This window comes from Canis lupus, chromosome 3 (genome assembly GCF_048164855.1).
Source record: "Canis lupus baileyi chromosome 3, mCanLup2.hap1, whole genome shotgun sequence".
In the NCBI taxonomy this organism is placed as follows: Eukaryota; Metazoa; Chordata; class Mammalia; order Carnivora; family Canidae; genus Canis; species Canis lupus.
This window is the reverse complement of record NC_132840.1, coordinates 61,171,205-61,193,959: the sequence shown is the minus strand read 5'-3', so window position 1 is coordinate 61,193,959 and position 22,755 is coordinate 61,171,205. Positions and strand designations below refer to the sequence as shown.

Genomic DNA, 22,755 nt, shown 5'->3' with positions numbered 1-22,755 from the left:
TTTCTCTGTATCCTTGCTATTAATAATTCATTCATGGACATGGTAATATATAGGTATTATATGAAGATTAATTCTTCAGATTACAGCTGCTCTACTACCATCCGTGTGTTGGATAACCTAGACAGAGCACTCATAAAGAGAATTGCCAACAGAGTTTGTAAGTGGCCTTTAGTCTAGAATTAGCATATCTGTTCAAGAATTCAGGGTACCAACCTGATAATTTTAGAAGAGTGAGGTGACAAATAGGCTTATCCCAATGCCATAGATATTTCCTGAGTAAATACTATCGCCTACACGTTGTACTAAGGTAATTAAAGATAGGAAGATACTAAGGCAGACTACTTACTCTGTCTGTCTGGATAGTGGAACCTGAATTATGCAGCTCATGCATCTACATTATTTTTGATTCAGTGGGTGAGTTTTTTCAGTTTTTCTGTCTCTGATTAATATTGTCAGAATTGAGATGTAATGCTACCTACTAAAGTGACAATAACAATATAACCAATTATTTTTAAGCAATATGCAAAGTAGACCTTAAGAAGCATCACATGGAAAAACATTTCTTAGTATGCCAATTGCTAAGTGAAAGCTTTCTTAGAGTACAGACAAGCCCAGATACTGTTAAATCTCACACTTATTTAGGAAACATAAAGCATATAAAGTGATTAAATAATATGACTTCTGGTAGTATTTCTACTCTTGTTGGTAAACGGCTGATTGCCTAAATATTAAATACTTTATACCATGATCATAATTATTTTAAAGGCCTTTTTTGGTCAAAATATAGTCAACTTACTAAAATGAAATAATATTTTGGTGGGCTGTGGCTGAAATCAACATGGATTATATTGACTAGTCCACATGAACACACTCAAAAGCATTTTGGATGAGATTTTATTGAACTTTCAGGTTGAGGAGCTAAACCACATGGAATGTGTGGTAAGTTACCCAGAAAAAGAGATAAGAGATAAGAAACAGGTACTTCCAAACCAGAAAGTAGTAGTCCAGAGAGAGAGCAGGTGTTCACTAAAATGCTAGGGCCACGAGGACATGGAGCATCCCCATCGTGTGTGGGCAGCACATAGCCGTGAAAGGATAGGCCACATGCTGTGAGCAGGGCCCGTGGGAGCTGCCATGTCCCCCTGTGTGTGTGGAGACCTGTGGAGCTAGAGGGACTCCGAGAGCTGTGCCATCCCTCTGTGGCCCCCTGGACGCCACCGGAGGTGGTGGGAATAAATCACTCTTGAAACCTACCACACCTGCCTTTATTTCTGACACTTCTGCTCTGCCTATGTGGGGAGGCCCTTCATCATATTGTGTCTCACGTTCTTCCTCTGTCCGCTGACAATTAAAATACACACCTTATGAAGTTGTGGCGAGGATGATAATGATGTTTTATGTTGAAATACCTCCCAGGCTGTCTCCCTCAGTGGGCACGCTTGTTTGTCCACCATACCTCGTGCACAGTAGGGCCCCAGCCAGAGAGGAGGAGGCACAGATGGATGGGGAGCCCCTAGAAGACAGCCAGAGGAGGTGACAGAAAGTCCAAGTCAGGGAGAGGGGGAGAAAGGGATGGGGTGAGGGCAGGAGTGAGAAAGACCAGGTTAGGGAGTGCATCAGCTTATAAGCCACCAGCATAGGGAAGGAGGGATCTGAGAACTTGGTACTTAGCGTTGGAGTGTGTCAGCCTTTTGAGGGCCCCCGTGTGTTCTCAGAAGCAATAGTGAAGCACTCATGGAAGAGGATATCCAGAAAACTAGCTTGAGTTGGTGCTGCTGGTGAGATGGAGCCGACGCATTGTACGTTTGATGAGGTTCCGCGTCGCACAGCCATAGCTCATTTCTGAGCTGTGGACACGAGAACCCGCTCAGCTCGGCTCCCTGGGATGGGAGGGCAGGACCCTGAGAACCAGAGACACATGATGCCAAGGTGCAAATCCACAGCAACAGATGCGAACTTGTGTGCAATGGGCTGAGCGCAACACATTCCCTGTAGCTGGGGCTCAGAGACAAGGGGACCCCAGGACAGACAGCACAGAGCAGCTCCCTCCCGCTCCTACCCACCAGCTTCCCCTTCATTCACATGCCATATTCAAGGAGAGGAGAATGGTGAAAAAACACAAACAAAACAGAACAAAACAAAAAAGTCGTTGTTAGGGAACCTGAACTTTGAATTGTTCCAACGTGTACCTGTAATTGATTGATTAGAATAGAGTGATGCTCTTACTGCAAATGCTGAAATGCTGGTAGCTAGCCCAGGGATTATTGCCCTGCTATCCTGTGGATGGAGGATCACGAAAAAACCTAGATCTGTCACAGACAAGGAAAGCAGCTCTAATGGTTTGTAGGATCACGAACACTGGAAATCAAGTTTCATTGTTCAGGCTAATCTCTCCTGGGCCTGTACACCAGGGTGTCCTGTAGGCATGCCAAAAACCCTGCAGGCAGCTCTGAACTCATTTCTCATGTCCTTCCTTCCAGATCCCCACTGACTCTGCTGCTCTTTTTGGGGGGAAATGTCCCCACCAGTTGCCCAAACCAGAGTCCTTCTAACTCTGTTTCCTTCACTCACATCTCTCTCTTAATTTACTGTCCGTTCCCATTGACACTGCCTTCAATCTGGCACACCTTGCCTCCCGCCTCATGGTCCTTGGACCCACCTCCCTCACCCCCTGCTTCCAGGCTTGTCACCAGCAACCCGTCATCCACAAAGCTACTAGGAATGCCTTTACTTTTCTTTTTTTTTAAGATTTTGTATTTATTTGAGAGAGAGAGAGAACAAGAGTGGGGAGGGGTAGGGAGGTACATAGGGAGAGGGAGAAGCAGACCCCACTGAGCAGGGAGCCACATGCGGGACTGGATCCTAGGACCCTGAGATCATGACCTGAGCTGAACAGACAGATGCCTCACCACTTGATCACCCAGGTGCCCCAGGAATGCCTTTTCAAATGTAGATCTGTCTTTGTTATGCCCCTTCCTTAAAAATCTTCTGAGACAATCCATCACCTAGAGAATATATCCTCCCAATTCCTAAACTTGACACATCCCTTTTTTCCAGAACAACTCAGAATACATGTAGGTTTAAGGAGTCAATCCCATTTACAATTGCACCCAAAAGCAAAAGATACCTAGGAATAAACCTAACCAAAGAGGTAAAGGATCTATACCCTAAAAACTATAGAACACTTCTGAAAGAAATTGAGGAAGACACAAAGAGATGGAAAAATATGCCATGCTCATGGATTGGCAGAATTAATATTGTGAAAATGTCAATGTTACCCAGGGCAATTTACACAATTATGCAATCCCTATCAAAATACCATGGACTTTCTTCAGAGAGTTAGAACAAATTATTTTAAGATTTCTGTGGAATCAGAAAAGACCCCGAATAGCCAGGGGAATTTTAAAAAAGGAAACCATACCTGGGGGCATCACAATGCCAGATTTCAGGTTGTACTACAAAGCTGTGGTCATCAAGACAGTGTGGTACTGGCACAAAAACAGACACATAGATCAATGGAACAGAATAGAGAACCCAGAAGTGGACCCTCAACTTTATGGTCAACTAATATTCGATAAAGGAGGAAAGACTATCCACTGGAAGAAAGACACTCTCTTCAATAAATGGTGCTGGGAAAATTGGACATCCACATGCAGAGGAATGAAACTAGACCACTCTCTTGCACCAGACACAAAGATCAACTCAAAATGGATGAAAGATCTAAATGTGAGACAAGATTCCATCAAAATCCTAGAGGAGAACACAGGCAACACCCTTTTTGAACTTGGCCACAGTAACTTCTTGCAAGATACATCCACGAAGGCAAAAGAAACAAAAGCAAAAATGAACTATTGGGACTTCATCAAGATAAGAAGCTTTTGCACAGCAAAGGATACAGTCAACAAAACTCAAAGACAACCTACAGAATGGGAGAAGATATTTGCAAACGACATATCAGATAAAGGGCTAGTTTCCAAGATCTATAAAGAACTTCTTAAACTCAACACCAAAGAAACAAACAATCCAATCATGAAATGGGCAAAAGACATGAAGAGAAATCTCACAGAGCAAGACATAGACATGGCCAACATGCACATGAGAAAATGCTCTGCATCACTTGCCATCAGGGAAATACAAATCAAAACCACAATGAGATACCACCTCACACCAGTGAGAATGGGGCAAATTAACAAGGCAGGAAACCACAAATGTTGGAGAGGATGCGGAGAAAAGGGAACCCTCTTGCACTGTTGGCGGGAATGTGAACTGGTGCAGCCACTCTGGAAAACTGTGTGGAGGTTCCTCAAAGAGTTAAAAATAGATCTGCCCTACGACCCAGCAATTGCACTGCTGGGGATTTACCCCAAAGTTACAGATGCAATGAAACGCTGGGACACCTGCACCCCGATGTTTCTAGCAGCAACGTCCAAAATAGCCAAACTGTGGAAGGAGCCTCGGTGTCCATCGAAAGATGAATGGATAAAGAAGATGTGGTTTATGTATACAATAGAATATTGTATTCATCCATTAGAAACAACAAATACCCACCATTTGCTTCGACACGGATGGAACTGGAGGGTATTATGCTGAGTGAAGTAAGTCAATCGGAGAAGAACAAAAATTATATGGTCTCATTCATTTGGGGAATATAAATAGTAGTGAAAGGGAATAAAGGGGAAAGGAGAAAAAATAAGTGGGAAATATCAGAAAGGGAGACAGAACATGGAAGACTCCTAACTCTGGGAAACGAACTAGGGGTGGTGGAAGGGGAGGAGGGCGGGGGGTGGGGGTGCCTGGTTGGTGGGCACTGAGGTGGGTACTTGACGGGATGAGCACTGGGTGTTATTCTGTATGTTGGCAAATTGAACACCAATAAAAAATAAATTTATTATTTAAAAAAATACATGTAGGTATAAATATCCATGGATTGATATTTTTTCAAAGCCTCCTTGGAGATTCCAGTATGATGCAAGGTTTAAAAATTATCTAGATAATTCAGAATAAGTCTGTTTTTTTTTTCAAATATGAACCTCAAATCAAAACGCAAAATTTTAAAATTCTTATATAGAACTTGCAGACCCCTGAGACTTGTTCATGCAAGAAGCTGGAGAAACACATTCTGTCCCCTCATGAGAGACATTTGAAGGTTTTAAGCTGAAGAGTGATGTGATCACACTAAATAATAATAATACTTAATAATACTAATAATAAATAGTAACTCTGGGAATAGCTATAATCATGGATACAGAGAGCACAGAGCCATTAGGAGGAAGTTCTCTGCTAAGAGGCTTTTGCAATAATCTAGGTGTTAATGCTACTGATATAAAGATAGATGAGGCATGGAGAAGTCATCATAGAGCTAGTCTAGGAGAAAAGAGAGACAATCCCAGTACCTGGCAATTAGTGGGGGAGAGAAATGTTCTCAGGTATGATGGCAGCGTGCCAGAGAGGAGCAGGTGGCAGACAGCTCAGCTTGGGCACACATACCAAGGCTTTCCCAAACCATCAAAATTATTCTAGCATATAAGCACATCTCTTATTAGGTAACAACTGGAAAGAAAGAGAAAATCTGTCCCTCAGACACAGTGTGGATTTTAAAAAGTAGCTGAAAAATTGAATGGTGAATTCAAATAGACTTAGTGTATCTTGCCAGAGGTTTATAGGGCTAAACACAGGTAATGGTTCCTTAGAACAATGAGCTTTGCAAATTTATCAATAGCACCCTCCATTTGATTATTTGTTTGTGAGAAATAAATGACTAAGATATACGGACTCCCTTTAAAAAGTGCAAATGATGGTACGTGCAGTGATCAGTGACATTTTACCCCAGCCATATTCGCAACCATATTTTCATGTTTTATGTAGTGTAACTATATTGCAAAATGATGATCCTCGGGCATTAAAGACAAGGGTAGATATTGAACATTGTGGCACGTTTTCCAGCTTTCCTACAGAAGAGCATTTTGGGTCCGTGTGTGGACTACTTTTGACTGTGTTTAAATTAGTTTATTTAAACTAGTTGAAATTAGTTTATTTAGGTTTTAAGAGGTGTAATAAGAATTTATGAACCCACCACACAAAACAAAGACTAGAAGGGCACCTGGGTGGCTCTCTAAGCGTCCAACTCTTGGTTTCCACTCGGGTCATGATATTACGGTCGTGAGTTCAAGCCCTCATCAGGCTTTGCACCCAGCATGGAGCCAGCTTAAGATTCTGTCTCCCTCTGCCCCTCCCCCTGCCTGGGCTCCTGTGCCTCATGTGTGCTACCTCTCTCTCTCTCTCTCTCTCTCTCTCTCTCTCAAACAAAACAAAACAAAACAAAACAAAACAAATAGCGAAAGTAGAAGTTTTGCAATGACCTACATGTAATCATGTGATTTTTCCCTCCACCTGCTTCCTCCAACCAAGACAATTGGCATTCTCCACCTCCTGCTCATTATTGCCTTGCTTTTCTTTGTATATAATATTATTGTAAATCACTTATATAAAAACAGGTATCACATTGTGGATAATCTTTCTGGACTTACTTTTTCACTTAGTGTGATTTTGCTAAGATTCAACCTGCTGCTTTAATTCATTCTAAACAAAGCTACAACCTACTTTTCTGCTCTTCCTTGCTTAGTTATGTGTACCTAGGTTAGGACCACACTTCATCATAATCAGCCTTGACACCTGCTTTTCAGAGGTATTTGTGATTCCTTAGTTACATATTTAAATTTTATAATCATATTATCAAGTTTCATTTTAAAAAACCCTATTAGAAAATAGTGCAGCATTTATGAGATCTTGACACTGAGAAACATTTAAAATGCCCTTTTTAAAGGACATTTTAGGCACTTTGTATCAGTTGTCTATTGCCCCAATAATATGGTAAAACAAATTACCATTTATTGTTGTAAAACAACCATTTCTTGTTCTCACAAGATCACAGGTCAGCTGGGTGCTTCTGCTCATCTCCACTGGATTAACCATTCTCAGCTGGGCTCAGGCTGGTGTCTGTGACCAAACTGATGGGTTATGTGGGACCGAGTGGTCTAGGACCTAGTGGACTTACTGACTTCTCTTCCCTCCATGGATCACCCAATTTTGCTGTCATAGTGATAGGAGCCAGAAGAGGAAATAGGCAAGCACTTGTCATGCCTCTGCCTTGGCTTTTGCTGTTGACCTATTGGCTGAAACAAGAGCCCGTGGGGTTGAGGCATACTCACTAGAAGTGTGGATTTGAGGTTGCAGCCACTAAGGCAATTAGTCTGCCACATTTTCTTTTAAATCAGGTATTCATTGTCATTTACCTTATGAAATTACTTTCTCTTCATTCTGTGACTGAGCAAAATACAGAAACAAGAAAAGAGAACAAACCTTGTATTTGGGATCTGTATTTCAGGTATCGTGTGAACTAATGGATTGTGTTAATAGATAGTTGTGTACGTCTGGAACCCGTGACACTATACTAGGAATGAGCACACTTAGTACCTAGCTCTTGCTCTCTACCTACCATTCTCCGTGAAGAGGATCAAGGCTTCTTGGAGAAATAGCTGATTCAGGGCCAGGCAGAGAAGGTCCAAGATGAGCCAGGAAAATCTTCTGTGCCAAATGGTAAGGAAGTGTCACAGAATGATGAGGACACAGGGATCAACATGAAGGACTTTCCACTCGCTAAACCTGGGATTTGGATGTCAAATTTATGATATTGGAGGACTACAACTATTAAATAAAGTTAGAGTCCATGATATTTCCGGTGATATTAAACTGAAGAGTGGGATTTCGGTTGGACCCAAGTTGGGTAGCACTGCACATCTTGGCCTTTTGGAGTGAAGAGACTTGATATATGTAGATAAGGTTGATCTTTATCCAGATCCTATGTTTGCTGAAGCCATATGCAGTTTGTTGTTGTTGGTTTGTTTTTTGTTTTTTCAGTTTTGGGGTTGTTTTTGTTTTTGTTTTTGTTTTCTTCTTTTGCCAGACACATCCACTGGGCATTAGCTGCTGTCTCCCTTTGATAAGTCATCTCTAGACTACAAACAGAAGATTTTTGAAGTCCCTACATTTTAGTAAATTATAATCTGAGTATAGTTCATGCCTTATCTGTAAATATCCTAAGAAGTTTATGTTATTGTTATATTGGGAACTTAAGAGGGATATTTAAATTGTGCTCTGGAACCATCCTCACTGGAAATATGAGCATAGCTAATACACAATGAAGTCCTGAGACATTTTTCTTTTTTTTTTTTTTTTTTTTTTTTTTTTTTTAATTTCTGAGACATTTTTCTAATCCGAAGTTACAGAAGCTACATGAGGAGAGATAGTCAGAGCCGAAGAAGAAAACAATCATTAGCGTTTGATTATACTTTGATGAAAAATCCCCTCCTTTGGGGTTAAGTGTGTGTCCACTGCCTGCTCAAAGTAATCAGAAACAAAACAGGCTGGTGATTGGTTACAAACCTCTGGAGCCAGACAGATCTGGGTTCAAATCTTAATTCCATACTTGCCTCTGCAATGCAGACTATGATCTTTACCATGCACTTTAGCAAGGACACCTGCACAAGCACAGTGCTGCCATTTCCCTTACCCTGCAGTTTTCTAGGTGGAAAGGTGGTACAGTCAAACATGTGCTTTCTGATCTCACATGTTAAAAACAATTACACTGAAAAGAAACTTATTCTTTTATGCGTTACCCTTTAAGTGTGTGATAGCACCCAGCTCTCTCTCACTTAACTGGAATTTTCTTGGCAGTTCCACATATCTAATTCTCTCTCCCCTGAAATCTTATTAGCATTATTCCCATGAAACAACCAGAGAAATAAAGCAAAAGCATTTTAATTAACTCAGGTTTAATACATTTTCCTTATCTGCCATAGCTGCAGATACCAGATGAGTAGAACTGCTCTGTGTATTCAGAATCTCTTAGTTGATCAAAGAAGGAGACTACAGGAAATTCAAAGCTAGAAATTCATTACTTCTACTTAGGCCACAGGCATGAGCAAAAGCCATTTATCCTTCAAAAAATCTGAAAATTTCTGTTTTTCTACTTGAATCTAATGTTCTTTGGGATTAACCTGACTTACTAAAGGGGTGTTGTACCTGGCTGACCTCTGTGTTTCTTGCAATCTCACTCACTACCAGTGGGTAGTAGTAGATGTTGTATGGTGCATGGGTAGTACTTTGAATAGAACTGAAAGGTGCATGCCTATATGTGTGTGTGTTTAATTTGATTGAATTCCAATAAGAAATATTTTTTAAAAATTTTAAGATTTTTTATTTATTTATTCATAGAGATGCAGAGAGAGAGAGAGAGAGGCAGAGACACAGGCAGAGGGAGAAGCAGACTCCATGCAGAGAGCCTGACGTGGGACTCCATCCAGGGTCTCCAGGATCACGCCCTGGGCTACAGGCAGGGCTAAACCGCTGCGCCACCAGGGCTGCCCGAAATATTTTAAATTTTGAAGTACCTTTGCTTCTTAATGCCATGTGAAAAAAGAAAAATTGCCTGGTACCCTTTTCAACTAGCTGTTTTAATATTGTGAGAATAATTATTTAAGCCATTAAGAAGAATTTAGCAGGTATCTCCTATGTGAAGAGAAATTATTTTCAAGTGTAATTGAGAACACCATAAGTCTTTTTTGATCCTTCCTCACCTCAAAAAAAATATCTATGACACTCCCTAGAATGTCAACGTATAGAAATATCTCCTTTATCTTAAGATACTTTTTTAATCTCTGAAGAAATGTTTGAATGTGTGTTTCTAATCACAGGAGCTGACATGACACTAATGCACACATTTCATTTACAATACAAATATATATTCAGCATATATTCTTGCCCACTAGAACCTAGCACGATGCCTGGCCTTTATTTAGTCCTCAAAAACTATGCAAAAAATTAGAACATACAACTTAAGGTCAAGACTACATATTTGCTTTTTTTTTTTTTTTAGTTTTTATTTATTTATGATAGTCACAGAGAGAGAGAGAGAGAGAGGCAGAGACACAGGCAGAGGGAGAAGCAGGCTCCATGCACCAGGAGCCCGACGTGGGACTCGATCCCGGGTCTCCAGGATCGCGCCCTGGGCCAAAGGCAGGCGCCAAAGCGCTGCGCCACCCAGGGATCCCAAGACTACATATTTGAAGACAGACAAACCAGACTCTCTTGGAATTTGGTAGTTTGGGTACTTTCACTTCAAGATTTCAAGAAAGGGGAATATTGAAGCAAATCCTCAAAGAGTGAGTGAGATTTGATCATAAAAGCTGTGTAAATACCATCTAGGATCGATCAGCAATGCAGATGTATAGTCTTAAATATTTTAGAGTTTTATAGAGTGACACCAGAGGTTTTATATCACTTCCTCCTGAGATATGCTTAAAACTGTGCACCAGATACCCTCAATATCCCTTTGTAAACTGAAGAATATAGCAGGTACGACTATACTCAAATACATTCTTTATACTGTGTTACCTCCGTTAGTTTGAGGAGCTTATCGACTACTGTGTGCTGACATATTTCTTTCTTCTTGTCTGAGAGCTGCTCTCCAGTGTTTGCATCATCTCACTTAGAGGTTTTACTGAGTGCTTGCTCTTCAGATTTTACAGGAATAAGACCTGGCCCAGCATAGATTCCTGAAAGAAATATGTTGTTAGCGCTTTTTTATTCACAGAAGTATCTGATCATTCATAAACTCTAGGACTATATATGACAAAACATATTATCCAGTTTAGTTCAATGGGATTCTTTTATTTTCAATGTTTTTAAAATATCTTTTATGGCTGTGTTAACCCTGGAGAAAGGATTTTTGGTGATTTTAACAAAACATGGCTTACATTCCTGTCAGGATGTATCAGAATCTCTAGAAGATGGGGAAGGTATAATGTTCTTATACAAAAGTCAGGCATCCCTCCCATTTTAAACTAGGCATGCTGCTATTGCTTCTTTATGTTTCAGTAATAAACACAGTTCCAATTTATATATGTAAAAATTAATATATAGGATCCCATATCCCCCCTCCCAAAATTAAATATTTTACTTTTAATTAACCCACCAGATATCTTATTTAGGATGTTTGGAACAATTCAAGTTTAGATTTCGACACTTTATTTACTGGTCAAAGTGACTTATTTTTCCCATCTCTCCAGTATTTATTAAATATATGTTGTCGATCCTTCAGGACAGAATAAAAAGTCTCTTGTGCTTTACAAAATTTTGCTTTAGCAAATATACAAGGTACAAAAAATATATAGAGGAGTCAATGCTTTATGTTTTCAAATAAGTTGAGGATAGTTCTCATTACCTTGATAAAGAAGTTATAACAAAGAATCACCAAACATTAGGCTTTACTATTGCATTTTGAATATCTTCTATTGTCCTGGATTTGATTAAGCAACGAATAGCAATGAGGGATTTTTCAATGCCAGTTAATTTTTGAGACCTTTTTTTTAAAAGCCAATTCTAAGTTTTATATGCTATTCTTGTTTTGTTTATGTTTGTTTGCCAATTCTTAGACCAGTACTTTATAAGAAATAAATGTTTATAAGTAATTTAAAAGCCTTTTCCCCATAATGAGAATTTTTCAATGCTAAGCACTTTCTTAAAATCTAAAACTTTACTGGGGTTGGAATGATAGTTTGTTATAGCTGAATAAGGTAAATACATACTTGAGATCCAGAAACAGTGCCCTGGTAATTATATTTTATGTCAACTTTAGGTTCTGTTAATTTGCAGCATAAATAAATTGTATATGATAAATTGTATAATATGCCTCAGTTTGAAGTGAAAATCAGAACATGCAAAGTATGAAGAAGCAACATTTACAGGAGTAGATGTGAAAGTGTGGAAGACAGAGTTATGGCTGTTGCTCCAGAGTGGTGGCCTCTGTCTTCCTCCCTTCCTTTCTTCTACTTTGCTTCAATTTTACCTGTTTTTTTTTCCTTTGCCTCTTTTATTTTATAAATGCAATATTCTAAGCTCATCAAAATCCAAAAATACTTTCTTGCAAATGAAACATCTGTCCACCTTGCATGGTGGCTGGTTCTACCCTTGTTCCCGTGTACTGCTCCAGGGCATTGGGCATCTGTCTATGAAATGCTCGGAAGTATAATTCGTACAGTATGTCCATCAGCACTTCTGCTGGGTGGCTTTGAATCCCATTCAGGGTGTTTATTACATGGCGATTTAATGAATACGACACATCAGCATGGTCCATTCTAGGTAGTATCTGTGAGGTGTGCCCAGTGGGAAAGAACATGTAAAGTCAACAGTGTTCTGTCTTCTGAGCACAGCAAACTCACCCAGGAAGGGTAGATTTTGGATGTTAAGAATGTATTGTGCTTATATTCACTGACTTCCTTTTGAAAATACCAAAGTCGAGGGGCACCTGGGTGGCTCATCCCGTTAAGTGTCTGACTTTGGCTCAGGTCGTGATCTTGTGGTCCTGGGATCGAGCCCCGTGTTAGGCTCCTCACTCAGTGTGGAGTCTGCTTCTCCCTCTCCTTCTCTCTCTGTCTCTTCCCCCATTTGTGCTCTCTCTCTGCCTCTCAAATAAATAAGTAAAATCTCTTTAAAAAAAAAACAAGAAAGAAAAGAAAATCCCAAAGTCATGGCATGCATGGGGTAGGTTAGAGTGAAGGCTTTGAAGCCCAGAAGCCTATACCCCAAATCTAGGCTCTACTACTTACCATGAAGCTCTGAGCAAATGACCCACCTGTGCTGAACTAACTGACATGCTTCTTTCTCCATTCCTCTCCATCCTCAATTTGGTCCTCTCCTGTCTTCCTTCTCTGCCCTTTGAGACAACAGAACTTGTGATGGGGCCAGATTTAGCAATTTATATATATATATACACATATATAAATATATATATATTTTTAAAGATTTTATTTATTTATTCAGAGACACAGAGAGAGAGAGGCAGAGACACAGGCAGAGGGAGAGGGAGAAGCAGGCTCCATGCAGGGAGCCCGATGTGGGACTCGATCCCAGGTCTCCAGGATCACACCCCAGGCTGCAGGCGGCACCAAACCGCTGCGCCACCGGGGCTGCCCAAATATATATATATTAAAAAAAAAAAAAAAAATATATATATATATATATATATATATATATATATATATAATTTACCCCTTCCCTTTCCCTCTCCCTCCTACCCCCATCACACGTGTTCACACACACGTGCACACAAACACACCTACACACACCACACCACATCTAAAACAGCATGACTTAACGACATGTCATTAAAGGACCTGTTGAGAACTGTCCTGTCTCAGTGTTGATGATGATGATGGAGTCTGTCCTGAGTGCATGTATTTATAGAAAAGCTTCAAGATCTTTCGCTGTAGGACAGAACTACTTTCCTTGACCAACAGCCCAGCCCCCACACTCCACTCTCATTCTCTCATATTTAACAGCATAATTGAATGGATGTCTGTTAGTCCTTTTCAAAACTTGGAACCTGGGGCAACTGCCCTAGTTTGCTGCATCTCTGGGGAAACTCCTCATAAAGAATTTACATAACCCAAACACAAAGGTTTGAAATGAGAGGGGTTTTGTCTTTTTTGTTGTTGTTGTTGTTCAAGGATGATGGATGTTCACGAAGTTTTGTAAGAATATGTGGGAGAGCAAATTAATAGCACTGCCAGATACTCTATATTTGTATCTCTAGAGAAGACTGCATATCTGATGAGCAAATTCATTAGCATATCTGTTGTGGATAATGATAATTAATCTGATTGAAGACATTTTTGGTTTTTCCTCTTAATATGAATTTTTAAATATGCCCTTTTGTGCCCAGGAAGTAGGTTTGAATTTACTTTTTTTGTTGTACTACCTAGAGGATGTTTGTAGTGACAGAATAATGTATTCATATGTTGATTCTCAGCTTGGTAGTGCTGCAGTAATTTGAGGATTTAGGTAAGTAGATAAGCATATTTAATTAAATAGTTAATTATTTCTAAGATATTTCAAGGTATTGAGATGCCACCTCAATATTTTTGCAATCTAACCAATAATAATAATAATAATAATAATAATAATAATAATTTAATCCAAAACTCAAATGGGCCTTTTCATAGCAAATTGATACATCGATTATGCTGTTTCTCACACTTCATTTGAAGTCAGAAAAGTCTTCTTTATTAGATGGAGTCAGGGAGGAAGGATGCACAGAGTCAGATTGGATGACAGATGAGGCAAGAACAGATGAAGGCATTTGTCTTTTCTGTAGCCAAGAAGAGCAGGGGTGAGAAACATCAGTGAAAGAATTGGCCAAGGCTCTCACAGCAATGTTGGTTGAAGGATGTGGTTTCTGGATGACAGAGCAGCACTGGGAGGTGTTGGGGAGCTAGTAGGCCGGCACTGCTAAGGACGCAGCCAGCAGATGCCAGCCATTATTCCCCAGGTCCAAGCAGAATGTCACGGAAGAGCTTCTCATTTCCCCCTCTCTGGCTTTAGAAGAGCTTAGTTTCGATTAGAGGGGATGGTATCTCAATTAGGAGTCTTTTATAAAACGTGGCAAAGAGTGAGAACAGAGAATAAAGGGATTAACAACCCTAAATCATATGAACATAGGAGAGGTCTGGATCTACCTGAACTCAGGCATGTTGATTTTCAGGTTGTAACTACTTGAAGCAAGAAAATACCAGAAACACTTCATTTAAAACCTATCAAAAATACCCACCTGAGAATGTGAAATGGTGCAGCCAATCTGGAAAACTGTGTGGAGGTTCCTCAAAGAGTTAAAAATAGACCTGCCCTACGACCCAGCAATTGCACTGCTGGGGATTTACCCCAAAAATACAGATGCAATGAAACGCCGGGACACCTGCACCCCGATGTTTATAGCAGCAATGTCCACAATAGCCAAACTGTGGAAGGAGCCTCGGTGTCCATCGAAAGATGAATGATAAAGAAGATGTGGTTTATGTATACAATGGAATATTACTCAGCCATTAAAAAGGACAAATACCCACCATTTGCCTCGACATGGATGGAACTGGAGGGTATTATCCTGAGTGAAATAAGTCAATTGGAGAAGGACAAACATTATATGGTCTCATTAATTTGGGGAATATAAAAAATAGTGAAAGGGAATAAAGGGGAAAGGAGAAAAAATGAGTGAGAAATATCAGAAAGGGAGACAGAACATGAAAGACTCCTAACTCTGGGAAACGAACTAGGGGTGGTGGAAGGGGAGGAGGGCGGGGGGTGGGGGTGACTGGGTAGCGGGCACTGAGGTGGGCACTTGACGGGATGAGCACTGGGTGTTATTCTGTATGTTGGCAAATTGAACACCAATAAAAAATAAATTTATAAAAAAAATACCCACCTGAATATACCATACGAGAAATGTGATTCCTAAAACAGACCTGGCACATAGTAGGTTTATTGATTCATCTAGTAAGTATTATGTATTTATTTATCTGCTAACAAGCTGGATTTGCAGGAACGTCTATAAGACTCCCTGCTAGGAGCCATCAGAATTCCGCTTGGCTATGGACCTTTGCAGATTTTGAGCATGAGCAATGTGTATAGGTCTGAATTAGCATCCCATAGGCAGTTTTTCAATCCTTCTCTGCCCTGCCCTGCCCTGGGAGGGCGTAGTGATACTTACTTTATGCTCCTACTACCCACATGGGTACCCAGACCCAGTATAAACAGGACTGTGTCTCTCCAGACTTCTGGGCCAGCCATCTGCCCAGAGAACCATGCTGACCTGGTCTACAAGAGATAAGTTCTGGCTCAAGGGAGGAAGAAGCCACATGGGTCAGAATACAGTAAACCTGCATATGTGAGATCTGCAAGGTACAGTTGACCCCAGCACACCTGGACACCTAGAACCTATGTGGGTTACTGATCTGGGCAACACCCAGGTCTAGAAGGGAAGATTGGTCTAAAACACAGTCAAAATGTGATTTATAACATAGTGAATCTGTACAGTTTTTGCAGCTTGAACGTTGCACATTTCTGATGCGAGACTCCCAGTAGTACGTCATTGGGGATGACACAGTGCCTTATGAAAACACACAAATGGCAGGCAAGTGAAACCAAGTTAAGATTTTGTCTACTGTCCTTCAAATGCCATTTCATTCTGAAGCCTCTCCTGGGGCTACCTACTATCCATTTAGGCCAGTTGGTTGCAGGGGCTAAATCTTCCATTCAGAGAAATGACAGCTGCTGTTGGAAATGATTTATTTTCATAGCATTCTTGTATTTAACACCATACACTTGGCTAAGAGTTGGGCAAGTAATGATATATAAACTAAAATCCCTGTTCGCATTGTAGTTGGAGATAAATGTATGTCAGAGGGGTGCTATCCTGGAAATGAATTAGGTGCCCTGGAGCACAAGGGAGAAATTGGTGAATTAACATGCCACAGCCCCAGAGTTTTGAGGGAAGAAGGCTTCCAGCAGTCCTGAAGAATTAGTTGTGGTTCCTTAGGCAGACAAGGTCTCAGAGGGGAAAAAATGTGTATCATATGGGAACTTGCTATAAAGTGAGAATCTTTACAATATAAATTGGAAAATCTCAGTAAATTAGAGAACTAGATTTGAATTAACTGATCTTAGGATAATAATGATATTGAAACATTGTAGAGCTAAAACTGTATGGGCTCTTTTCACCTGTGAGAGAGAGAGGGGTGTTTCACTTGTAAAGAAGTTCTTTTGTGCTTAGTTTATCAAAACAATGGACAATGAAGGATGTTTCTAAATCATGTGGTAATGATAGTACTGATGTTTAGAAAGTGTTTGGGGTGAGGGGCACCTGGGTGGCTCAGTTGGATAAGTGTCTGACTCTTGGTTTCAGTTCAGGTCATGTCAGGGTGGTGGGGTTGAGCCCAAAAGCATAAGATACCTAGGAATAAACCTCACCAAAGATGTAAAGGATCTATACCCTCAAAACTATAGAACACTTCTGAAAGAAATTGAGGAAGACACAAAGAGATGGAAAAATATGCCATGCTCATGGATTGGCAGAATTAATATTGTGAAAATGTCAATGTTACCCAGGGCAATATACACGTTTAATGCAATCCCTATCAAAATACCATGGACTTTCTTCAGAGAGTTAGAACAAATTATTTTAGGATTTGTGTGGAATCAGAAAAGACCCCGAATAGCCAGGGGAATTTAAAAAAAGAAAACCATATCTGGGGGCATCACAATGCCAGATTTCAGGTTGTACTACAAAGCTGTGGTCATCAAGACAGTGTGGTACTGGCACAAAAACAGACACATAGATCAGTGGAACAGAATAGAGAATCCAGAAGTGGACCCTGAACTTTATGGGCAACTAATATTCGATAAAGGAGGAAAGACTATCCATTGGAAGAAAGACAGTCTCTTCAATAAATGGTGCTGGGAAAATTGGACATCCACATGCAGAAGAATGAAACTAGACCACTCTCTTTCACCATACACAAAGATAAACTCAAAATGGATGAAAGATCTAAATGTGAGACAAGATTCCATCAAAATCCTAGAGAAGAACACAGGCAACACCCTTTTTGAACTCGGCCATAGTAACTTCTTGCAAGATACATCCACAAAGGCAAAAGAAACAAAAGTAAAAATGAACTATTGGGACTTCATCAAGATAAGAAGCTTTTGTACAGCAAAGGATACAGTCAACAAAACTCAAAGACAACCTACAGAATGGGAGGAGATATTTGCAAATGACATATCAGATAAAGGGCTAGTTTCCAAGATCTATAAAGAACTTATTAAACTCAACACCAAAGAAACAAACAATCCAATCATGAAATGGGCAAAAGACATGAACAGAAATCTCACAGAGGAAGACATAGACATGGCCAACATGCATATGAGAAAATGCTCTGCATCACTTGCCATCAGGGAAATACAAATCAAAACTACAATGAGATACCACCTCACACCAGTGAGAATGGGGAAAATTAACAAGGCAGGAAACCACAAATGTTGGAGAGGATGCGGAGAAAAGGGAACCCTCTTACACTGTTGGTGGGAATGTGAACTGGTGCAGCCACTCTGGAAAACTGTGTGGAGGTTCCTCAAACAGTTAAAAATATACCTGCCCTACGACCCAGCAATTGCACTGTTGGGGATTTACCCCAAAGATACAAATGCAATGAAACGCCGGGACACCTGCACCCCGATGTTTCTAGCAGCAATGGCCACTATAGCCAAACTGTGGAAGGAGCCTCGGTGTCCAACGAAAGATGAATGGATAAAGAAGATGTGGTTTATGTATACAATGGAATATTACTCAGCTATTAGAAATGACAAATACCCACCATTTGCTTCAACGTGGATGGAACTGGAGGGTATTATGCTGAGTGAAGTAAGTCAGTCGGAGAAGGACAAACATTATATGTTCTCATTCATTTGGGGAATATAAATAATAGTGAAAGGGAAAATAAGGGAAGGGAGAAGAAATGTGTGGGAAATATCAGAAAGGGAGACAGAACGTAAAGACTGCTAACTCTGGGAAACGAACTAGGGGTGGTAGAAGGGGAGGAGGGCGGGGGGTGGGAGTGAATGGGTGACGGGCACTGGGTATTATTCTGTATGTTAGTAAATTGAACACCAATTAAAAAAAAAAGCCCTGCTCAGCATGGAGTCTGCTAGAGATTCTATTTCCCTCTGCCCCAACCCCCACCACTCACCTGCACTCTCTCTCTCTCTCTCTCTCTCTCTCAACTAAATAAAGAAATCATTTATAAACACTTTTTAAATGATTTCTGATTTTAAATGATTTGGGGGGCACCTGGGTGGCTCAGTAGTTGAGCTCAGGGTGTGATCCTGGGTCCTAGGATCAAGTCTCACATCAGTCTCCCCACAAGGAGCCTGTTTCTCCCTCTACCTGTGTCTCTGCCTCTCTCTCTCTCTCTGCATCTCTCATGAATAAATAAAATCTTTTTAAAAAATTAAGTGTTTATTTTTGAGTAAAAGATAAATATAAAAATTATATTTGTTTAGGGATGGTTAGGATTTATATTTGCTTGGTAATGTCAGACTTTTTAGAGAACACATCTGGGTTAATGAAACAGAAGGACAAATACTATTTTGCAGCTACTCTGAATCTCCCTACCTCCGTTTTACTATTAATTTTTTTTGAGGCTGATATCTTGAGGTATAACTGACACCTAGTAAAATTCACCATTTTTCGGTGTACAGGACACGTTTGGACAAATGTCAACAGTTGTATGCATAGCCACAAGTGCAATCAAGATAGGGAATGTTTTTGTCACCTGAAAATGTACCCTGGAGCCCTCTGTAGTTGGTCCTCTCTCCCGCCTCTGTGTTCTGGCGATCTTGATATGTCTTCTGTCTTTGTAGTTTTGCCTTTTAAGAAATAGCATACAGAGGAGATGATGCAGTGTGTAGCCTGTGTGTCTGGACTCTCTGACTCAGCACCTGCTTTGCAGACCTATCTGTGTTGTTGCATGTGTCTCCCGTTAATTCATTCTTATTGCTGAGCGGTCTTCCATGGCATGGAAATTCTATAATTTACTTATCCTTTCAAATGCCCATGGGCATTTGGGTGGCTATGATGGATTAAACTGCTGTGAACTATGAATAGTTGTGGGCAGGTCTGTGATGTCATCCCTTCAGTGCAATAATTATCACACATGTGATAAGTATCTATTTATATGAAACTTCCAAACCACCATTTTCCAAGACAGCCCTTCCTTTGTGCCTACCTTCCAGCAGTGCATGAGTTCTAGATGTCTCATGTCTTTGCCAGCACTCGGTGTTGTCAGTTGCTCATGTTTTATCATTTTAGCTCATTACTCTAGTATTTGTGTCTTGAAATCTTACTGTGGTTTTATCTCCATTTCCCTAAAGACTAATAATGTTGAGCATTTTTTTCTTGTGCTTATATACCACTCATAACTCCTCTTTAGATAACTGTCTCTTCACATCTTTGTCCACCTTGTTTTCGGTTTTTCTTAAATTATCATTAAATTGTAAAAGATATATATATATATATATATATATTTATATTTATATATAACATTACTACATGTATATTTATCAGATGCACATTGTGTAAATAATTTCTCCCTGTGTAAAGTTTGTCTTTTCTGTTTCTTGAAATGTTTTCTGAGAGTTTTTAATTTTGATGAGGTCCAATTTATCAGGTTTTTTTTCTTTTATGATTCATGCCTTTTGTACTCTATCTAAGAAGTCTTTACCTAATCTTCGTCATGAAAATTTTCTCCTGTGTTTTCTTCTAGAAGTTTAATAGGCTTCACATTTAGGCCTACGATCTATTGGAGTCTTTTTTTTTTTTTTTTAATGTATGAATGCCTTTTGGTTCCAGTACAACTTGTTAAAAAGACAGATCTTTATCATTAGATTATTTTGACCATATGTGAATGGGTTCAAAATCAATTGACCATATATATGGGTCTATTTCTGTACTCTTAATTGTATTCCACAGATATATATAGCTGTTGATATACTAATACCAAAGTATCTTAATTACTGCAGATTGGTCTTGAAATCGGATGTTATGAAATTTCCAACTTTTTTTTTCCTAAATTATTTTAGATTTTCTAGGCCCTTTATTTATAAATTATAAAATCATACTGTGAGATTTAAAAAAAATATTTACTTATTTGAGAGAGAGAGAAAGAGAAGAGGACAGGTGAGTGGCAGAGGGAGAGGGAGAGAATCCTCAAGGAGACTCCCCAGTGAGCACAGAGCCCAACACAGGGCTCAATGCCATCACTCTGAGATCATGACCTGAGTTGGACACTTGATGGACGGAGCCATCCAGGTGCCCCATATTGTCCATTTTAATTTAAAAAACGCTGCTGAATTTTGATTGGGATTACTTTGATTCTACAGATAAAATTGGGAGGAATTGACAACAAGATTGAGTTCTTTATTTTTTCTCTTCAGTGATTAGTAGTTTACTGCATATAAATTTTGTACATATTTTGTTAGATTCATTTGTAAGAACTTTATGTTCTTTGATGCTGAAAATTTTAAAATGTAATTTTCAAATATTAATGCTAATCCTTTAAAAATGTGGTTGATTTTTTATGAGATAATTGTTTTAAACTTCGTATACAAAAATACAAATATAGAAAGAAAATATTGTCTTAAAATGCAACTTTTGATGAGTTTACTTAGAAGTGACTGTCATGATATTGACAAACATGCTTATTAAAAAGCATGTCATAGTTACAACACCCCACAACCAAAAGATCTTTCATGTTAATCCATAATTAATCAGAACTAGTATTCTCTTAGGTTCTAAGAGTGGGGATGATGTTGGAGAACATACCTTCTCTCATCCTGAAGTTCTTCCCCCGTCAAAGGGGGGTTTTCCCCCAAGATTCAGTGAGAGTAAATGTGGTTAAATGCAGAGCACTTGGAGCTCCACAAAGTTCCCTTTCCTTCACCCCCCTTTCCTGTTGAATGCTGTGTTGTTAGCTCCCCTGGTCTGCTGTAACAAATCACCACAAACTGGGTGGTTTAAGACAACAGAAATGTGTGCACTTACCGTTGTGAGGCTGGCAGTTCAAAAATCTGTATCAACAAGACGGCTTCCTCTCAGTGTCTCCAGCTCCTGGGGCTCCCAACCACCCTGGGTGTTCACCCACCAACTCCCACCTCCCCACCTCCCCCACACCCCACCCCACCCCTGGCTTGGAGCCACATTGCTCCAGGTGGGCCTGCTCTTCACCTGGCCTTCCTCTCTACACCTCTGAGTACCAGGTCTTTCACTCCTTTCTCTTATACGGACACCCCAAATCCAGGATGACCTAATCCCAAGACCTTTAACTTAATTACATCTGCAAAGACCTTCTTTCTGAATAAAGTCACATTCCCAGCTACCCAGTGTGAGGACTTGAACGTACCTCTCCCTGGACCCTCCACAACCCACTATGAACGTCCAAAGACCTGTGCAGAGAAGGGCACTGCTTCGTGTTAACTAGTCATATACAACACCAGGAAGGAGTATACAAAAGACACAATTTAGACTGACGGTTTTAGAATTGTAGATGAATCTGACATGTATGGGTAACTCTGTCTTTTCTATTCTATGCTTTTAAAACATTATTATTATTTTTAAAACTTTATTATTGAATAGATTTTATACAAGGAAAACTAATGATCAGCTTTCGGGTAACAGGATTTTTACCAATTATATATCCATGTCATCAGATTAATTTTTTAACTTTGAGGTGGGGATGAATATTCAGCTTCTGTTTGTTGATTCTGTGTTTTATTAGGCATGTTATTTTAAAAGGCCAAAAAAAGAAAAATTTAAATGAGAAAGAGAAATTGCTTTCACTGTTTTTATTTGTGTGAGTGTTCTTTCTTACTTTCCTATGAAGGAAACACATCCAAATGAAGAGAGCAAAGTGGAGAAATACTGTTTCTATGGCAACAGTTCTATTATGATTGTGTTTCAGGAGTTGTTTCTGCAGCACATTGGACATGGTAGTTGGCACCTTCAGAGAACTCACACTGGGGAAGGAACACATAAGTGTCTATTATGTCACTTCAGTAAAAATTTTGGAAACATTTCTCCAAGTAAAAACTATCTTAAACTGATCCCACTCAGGGTGATTTTCAGATTTTAAGAAAAATTAAGTTCTGATTTATTTAACCTTTCTCTTAAGTCTAAAAATAGTTTTTTTTTTTACTTTTACTATGAAAGATATTTACCACATAGTTCCAAGTAAGTGCCAGACACTGTATTACCACATTGATATGTTATTTCTATTCCTTGTACTTGAGATAGGAGGTTTATTAGTTCCATTTACA

General features: G+C 39.7%; 1 protein-coding gene and 1 long non-coding RNA gene across 3 annotated transcripts in view; one reads left to right on the top strand and one right to left on the bottom strand.

Moving 5' to 3' along the window:
- PDGFD (platelet derived growth factor D) overlaps positions 1 to 22,755 on the top strand; it is a 229,311-nt gene that overhangs the window by 76,817 nt on the left and 129,739 nt on the right. The gene's annotated exons all lie outside the window — the stretch shown is intronic.
- LOC140630867 (uncharacterized) lies at positions 9,918 to 12,776 on the bottom strand. Its single transcript, XR_012028543.1, has 2 exons — positions 12,692 to 12,776; positions 9,918 to 10,613 (listed from the first exon to the last, which is right to left on the bottom strand). It is a non-coding gene; the product is annotated as an uncharacterized lncRNA (long non-coding RNA).